Raw genomic sequence first — 7,035 nt, 5'->3', positions numbered from 1 at the left:
AGCTTTCTTTTCTGTGTTTCTTTTCTGCTCTTTTCAGCATGGAATAAACCTTTAGTTGCTCCTTTGCAGCCTACGCATACTGACGCAGCTCCCCACCTGAACATCTTCATCATTATCTTAGTTTTATACATCACTCTCCGTGAAACTCTATCTCAAGGTGTTTTGCATTACAACAATAATATAAAGTGACATGTTTGCAAGTACTTTCCATTAACCAATATGAAAAGCTGAAATAAAAATCTAAATTTTAAGAAAGGTTTTGAATGTGCTGATTGACTGGCTGTCAGCCAGGCTGCCTGTTAATTGAGAGAACCTGCAAAATGAGACACAGCTGCTCTGAATGAGTAATTAGCTCTCAAAGGGAGTAAAATTCCATGTGAGGGAAAGGAGTTGGTGGTGTAGGCTCTGTATGGAATTGGTGACTCCTCTGCTCTAATTAAGAGGTTTCTAAGACCAAACTAGGAGGAAGGGTGTCTTTGTGTTAATACTAGACTCCAAGTGGAGTCTCCTTCGTTAAAATAGAGGTAGAGTGTGGAGAGTAGTACTGTATGGTGAAGGGCTTGTTAGTTATGGATTGAGTTTCAGGCCTGTGAGTTAGGGATGCTTGAGAAAATTCAGCTGAGGGGTGTCATAGGGGGCTGGACAGGCAGTTGATTTGATTAGTTGCCAGGCTTAAACAGAATAATATGTGCTGTGGAGAAATGGCCAGCGAAACAAGGGCTAACGGTAAGTGTTCTGGAGGAGTTTTGTGGCACACTTGCCTCTCATAGGTGAGAGAGAGGTTTCTACTGTAGATGACCTGCGCTGAGTCCTGAATACTCCATGCAGACAGTCGGGATGGGAGACTAGAGAGAACCCCAAACTGGCTCCTGCGATGTAGAGGTACACATTTTAATTTGAAGAGTAATAGCCCTGTCCACACAGAGTCGGCTGCAAACGCTGAGGTTGCAAGTGACGATCTGGCGTTTGCTGAAGATTGAAAACGTAATGTTAAAGGACCAGTGGAGTATGAGACTCCTCTTAACTTCGTGAGTATTGCAAATGGCCGGCATGGAGTTAGCTGAATTCATGAATTAAGCAGGCACTTGATTGGAGAAGGTAACTGGAGAAGATAGTGAAGAAACCAAGTGTAACTGGGGGGGGGAATGTGTAATTGCTGGTGTTATTTGTCACTGGAACTGAGCCAAAATCAACCAAGAAGGAAGATGACCGTGCAGTATTTCTCAAGAGGGGACAGACCTATTAGATCCAGGGTCTTAAAGGGTATCTCAAAGACCAGGATAGGCCTCTTGAAATGCAAAAACCAAGTGACTTGCTGGGAGTTGGTCATTTGGTGCTACTGTATGTGCTTTATTCATGCTTACAAGATCTAATACAGGTTTGGACATCATTGCACAGCTTTGGACAACAGCACAGAAAGCAAGTTAAAGAAGACCAAAATGTACAGCACACAAACTGTGTGTAGGGGTTACCAGTTCACTACTGTAGTCGGATGCCAAAACCTACAAGCTGTTAAAAGGCAGTATTGTATATTTTACCCTGAAATCTACAGGGAGTCATTGCAAATATGATCAAATCAGGTGACATTGTCATTCATTTTAGTTTATGAAGCTATCAATGCACAACATTTCTCTGAGGTGAGTGCACATTATATTATGGCGATAGATTAAACATTCAAAGATGTAAGCCAATACACACTATTGGAACAATACTGTATGTAGTTGTTTGCAAAATTGAACTAAACTACACTAAAAGCAATGAACAAAGCCTAGTGAGATTAGATTTTTCTAATAAATCTTTGGATTTCCATTTTTTTTAGGTGTATAATTTAGGAGGAAGTTTTCAAATATACTGTTAAAACTGCAAGCTGTGCAAGGGAATGAAACAAAGAGATTTCAAATCGGGAGCCATGTTTGTTGCCATGGCTGCAAGACAAGTAAGAGGGAGCAGAGCATTATGGGATAACTGTAAGCAACATATTTCCATACAGCTTCAGTTATGTTTATGTCATCGTGTACCATTATTAACAGTGCTGAGCAGCTACTTTCATAAAATACAAGCAAGTGCTACAAATTCATCTAAGATTTAAAAGAAAGTTCCGATCTGTAGTTAGAATTTTATTAACAGTACAGCAGATATGGCCACAAAGTTTGTCAAATAGCTGAATTCTGAGTTTCAAATATATATATAACTTAGTACAAAATGTCATATGCAAAAATCCTAATTGCATTCTGTTGTGCAACTAGGATCCTTTTGTTCAACTGTTATGCTGTTTAGGTTTTACAGCATTTAAAGCTGAACATTTTCTACAGATGTCAACAAAGGCTCTGTCCCTAAATCCAGATCCAGTCCATATACGTCATTCCCAAGAAACTCTACACTGAGTGGAAATAGGCACCCGCACTCCAGAAGTGTACCTCACAGAGGAAAAGACAAATTATCAGATAATTTTTCATGCCGGGGGGAGGGAATTTGTGCAGAACAGATTTATGAGGCTGGCTCTGGATTTAGACACGACTCTTGAGTTGAGCTCTCCTGTGGTGTCGAAGGAATGGCAAAGACCCTTTAATGAGTCAGACTGCACCTCTTTCAGCATAACAACTGGGCATTTGTAAAAAACGAAAAACAAATATTGGCTTGTGGTTTCTTCACCGATATGTTCTTCCGCGCTTCCCTGGCTCGTTTAAGATCTGTTAGACATCACACACCAGGAAGGTGATTGGAGCCCTATTCTGTCCCGTGCAAATTGTGTGCACCAGTTGGTGTATGTGCAACTATAGAGCATTACAATTTGGAAACACTAATGCCTATTTTCTCTGTACATTCAGTAAAATAAGAGACAAAGGAAATAGAAAATGCTTGGCTGGCTCAGTTGTTTGCCCTAGTATTTGTCTGCAGTGTGATAGTAATGTATTTAATGTTTTGGCCCTCTTTGCATTATTTTTCTTATCATGGGGAAATTCTTTTCAGTTTGTACAGTGTGTCAGATTTACCTGCGTGACGGCTAAATATACAACAGCACTTTACATTGAATTGAATCCAAAGCCTCCACTTTTAAATCTGCCCTCCAATGCCATGTGGAAAGAATTAGGGGTGCTGGGGGTGACGCAGAAATACAATCAATCTGATAGAACCTGCTAGCTTTGTATACTGTATGTGGAGTAGCGCCCTGTTGTTCTAAACGACTGAAAGAGTGCTGCAAATGTTTGCAGACGCATTTTGCCTCTCTAAGCATGCAATAAAAACAAATGCCACAACTCTATATCGCAAAGATGATGAAGTTGCTTTGAACTGAGGTCAGTCCCCCTCAGTCAGGCAATGTAGCCTTTTTAAACATACCTTTCTTTCAAGCAGTTTTCCGTCAGTCCTCATTTAAAGCTGGGGGTCTACTGGGTAATTAGATGTCCAGAGCTTTCATCTGGTGTGTGTCAGTCACACTAAACAAAATCAGCCAATTAAGGCATGCAGGACACTTCTAACGAAGGAGACAAGAATGCTAAGAATGCAAAGGGTTACAGCCTGCGCCTAACAACGTGCCTGATTGTTGTTCTTGCCTGTGTGGTCGTATGAATGCATAAGTTGCAAACCGAAGCAATCACATTAACGTCATTGCAGAATTATTTCTGTAATCGTCTCACATATTGTTACTGCACAGCATGCTGTTGTAATGTATTCAGGTTTCTGGAGCATTGTGCAGGGGAGTTCTGGTTTCTTTGATGTTGTTTTTGATAAGGAACTGATTTACATTCGGCCCAGGATGGTTCCTTGTCTTTACCATAATGTCACCTCATTATATGTCTGAGAGACTAAATGCCATTTGATTCCCATCCTACACACAACGAAAAAGCAACTTTAATTGTTTGTCACGCATACATGTGTGTGACTGTACTGTACAGTAGGTGTACATACATTACTTGAACGTTTGTGATATATATTCTGTAAATCCAATAAATGTGTTTTTTTGCTTTGTTTTCACCCAACCTGTTACTACCTATTTGTTTTCCTCACACATTTCTTCCATTAACCGAATGAGATCAATTTTGAGACGATTGTAATAAGAAAAATAAAATCAAAGCAATTTCCTTTGCAACTTCTTATGCAGATTGGCTTGCCACAGAACAATAGTTTTGATGGTATAAATTAATCTTTGACATTAATGGCTTTATTATGCAGAGCTCTATATTGAAAAAGCTATATCCTTCACTGAAGAAAAGAACGATCTGGTAGAAGATAATTTCTTATTAAGTAGTGTAGGAGATCAACATAATTGAATGTGTCTGGGGAATGTGGCATGAAGTGTTAACAAATCAGTAAAATTGTACACTCTGTCAAATGATATACATTGCATTTTAATGGTTCTGGGTAATGGGTAATGGATCCTGGATCTCTTTACCTGAAACGAAACTGAATTAAAAAGAGTTGCTGGGGTAGTTCTACTTGTAGAGTAAAATGTGCTTCTCTTTAAATATTTATCCTCATTTTGACTTTTGTTGAGGAGCTACATTGTAAAATTGCAGAATGTGCTGAGGTTTTTTTTTTTTCCATCAGAAAAACACAGCGTTGGGAATTTCTTTCCTGGGGTTTGTTGAAGCCGTTTACAACTAGAGGCTGTACAACCTAAACATTTTTCTAAAGATGGCAACAAAGGCTCTGACTGTCTTTGTCTGTGCTCTGTGCAGTCTCCCTAGAACTGACATCTTACTAAAGCATTCACGAACAGTTCCCTAATAAAGTCTTTCCACTATCTTAGACAGCTGCGTGTTTAGCTTCTGAAGTCCTACAAAATCTGGTATGACAACCACACAGCCAACTGGGACAAAATCTTTGATCTTTCATCTCGGTCAGTCTTCTAAGTCCAAGTTCTCATTGAGGTTATGACAACTTACCTTAAAAACAGCTTTCGGTGAATGTTATCAGGGCCCGGCTATCCCTGTGAGATTTTCTAGTTTCTGCAAAATCTCTTTCCAGTCTCTGACCTGTGACTGCAACGGTAATCATGCCTCTACCGAGAAGAGGGATTTCTCATCCAGACTTCTGTCTGGTTTAAATCCTCTCAGTGGGGCGTGAAAGGGAGCGCAAAACTTGTCTGGGAGAAACTTCTGATGTTTTACTGCAGTTTCCAGTGCTAAGATAAAGATGCAAACAGCATTCTCCTTCAAAACTGAAAGGTTAAGGTTTGTGACAGGGTCAACTGCTTGGAGCTCAAGAAAAGGGGAATGGAGGCTTGTGATTAAAAAGTATGATTTACGCAGCCTTGCCAACCGAAATGTTCCTAAAACCTTGAGTACTTGAAAACGTGAAAAACGGGGTTACCTTCCTACAGTCTCTGTTAGGCTTAACACTGTGTATGAACAAGTTTCCTCACGGTTGCAATTGCAATTGCAAATATTATGAATATAGCATTTTATGAATATAGCTGTATAGCATGTTATTTGTTAGATTAAAAAATGCCACATTTAAAGCAACAGGTCAGCTTATTGCTTTTCTGTTGATGCACCAGCTTCTCAACCTCGGGTGATGAAGTCATGTTCACCTGCCTCTTTGTTGTTCATCTGGCCATGTCTTCAGGGCTTTACTTAGCCAATTACTTGTCATTGAAAATGCCATAATTATATATTTTTTTTAAATCAGGCATTTGGTTGTAAAACAGCCTGGCCACTGATTAAAGATGTGGCAGGCAGCTGGCGAGACAAACTGTAGTCGTGTGTAAGACGAGAGCTGAGCTGTGAAACAGTTCGAGCCTCTGGGCTGCTCTTGTCACTCTTGTTTCTGAAGCCTTGCAGGACCTGCTGATTTCTGAAACAAAGACCAGGTACTCCACGACTGCAGGGACTTCGTGACTGCTGTAGATTGTAACCAAAGATTTATTTGTGCTATGGAGCCAGGCTTCCAATGCTAAAGAAAAGCATAAGGCGAAACTCCTGGGAGTCGATTCCAGAAAACATATTAAGGAGATCGTGAAAGGTCTTTTACCATTTCTTCATGCCCTTGACTGTGTACACCACAAGAACACATCTCATTTGCTGCCCGCTGAATGACAAATGTTAAGTGTTAGCAAACTGCTTTAGCTTGAAATGTTATATTAGTGAGCTTATCCTGTTGTCAGCACTGTGACAGTTTATAAATACAGAGCTATTGCCCACTTAACAGCTTTAAGTACATGTGGCAAAATGTTTGGTCACGTTGTCTGCAACGTTTCCTATACAAACCAGACCTGTTTAGCTCTCAGGTGGCCTGATCTCCATCCACCACGCAGACCAAGCTAAAACATGTCATTTGGACGTTTTCTACTGACATCCTCCCTTAGACTGGCAGGTGCTGAGGGAAGATGGTTTGAGCTTTGACGTTAATCACGATGTAGCGCATCCATCCCTGCATTTTGTGAGTTACGCTTGTATGTTTTGATGGCCAGCAGGCAATACAAGAAGTCTTAAGCGAAGACTGTTTATCGAGGTATTTCCATGTTTGTTGTCGGCAGGAGTTGGTGTTGCCTCCATGTAATAGGATAAGAAATGTGAATGTAAAAACCTAGCAATGAGACGGACTCAATCACAGGACCCTGTGCTTTCACCAGAGAGTAATGAACCTTTGTAGCAAACAAGCTCATAAAACAAAAAAAGTATTTCTCTGCGCCCCATGTTTGAATTTGATTGAATTATTTATGGATGGTATTATGCGTCTATGCCTCCAAAGAAAATAATTACCCAATCACTTCACGCAATCAGGTTTCTGCTGGCAGTGGGGAGCCCTTTCAGTTAATCAATACGCTGCTGCCTATAAATACGCTGTATAAATACTGTAAAAGTCTCCCAGCATTGCTTCCAGATAATAGCCAGGGAGCAAAGTTGAGACTGCACTGGGCAGAAAAGGTACATTTCAAACTTCCTGACATGTGAGCCCTGTTGGAAAAACAAAGGCTATAAACATGAGAGCAGAAAATAAATGAATAAATATCAAAACTGCCAACTGCAATTTGGATAAACGCAGCACTGGGTGCAGGCAAAGGCATGGCAAGTACAAGCTAAATAAAAGTTT

This window comes from Lepisosteus oculatus, chromosome 12, assembly GCF_040954835.1.
Source record: "Lepisosteus oculatus isolate fLepOcu1 chromosome 12, fLepOcu1.hap2, whole genome shotgun sequence".
Lineage (NCBI taxonomy): Eukaryota > Metazoa > Chordata > Actinopteri > Semionotiformes > Lepisosteidae > Lepisosteus > Lepisosteus oculatus.
Note: the sequence above shows the minus strand (reverse complement) of the source record.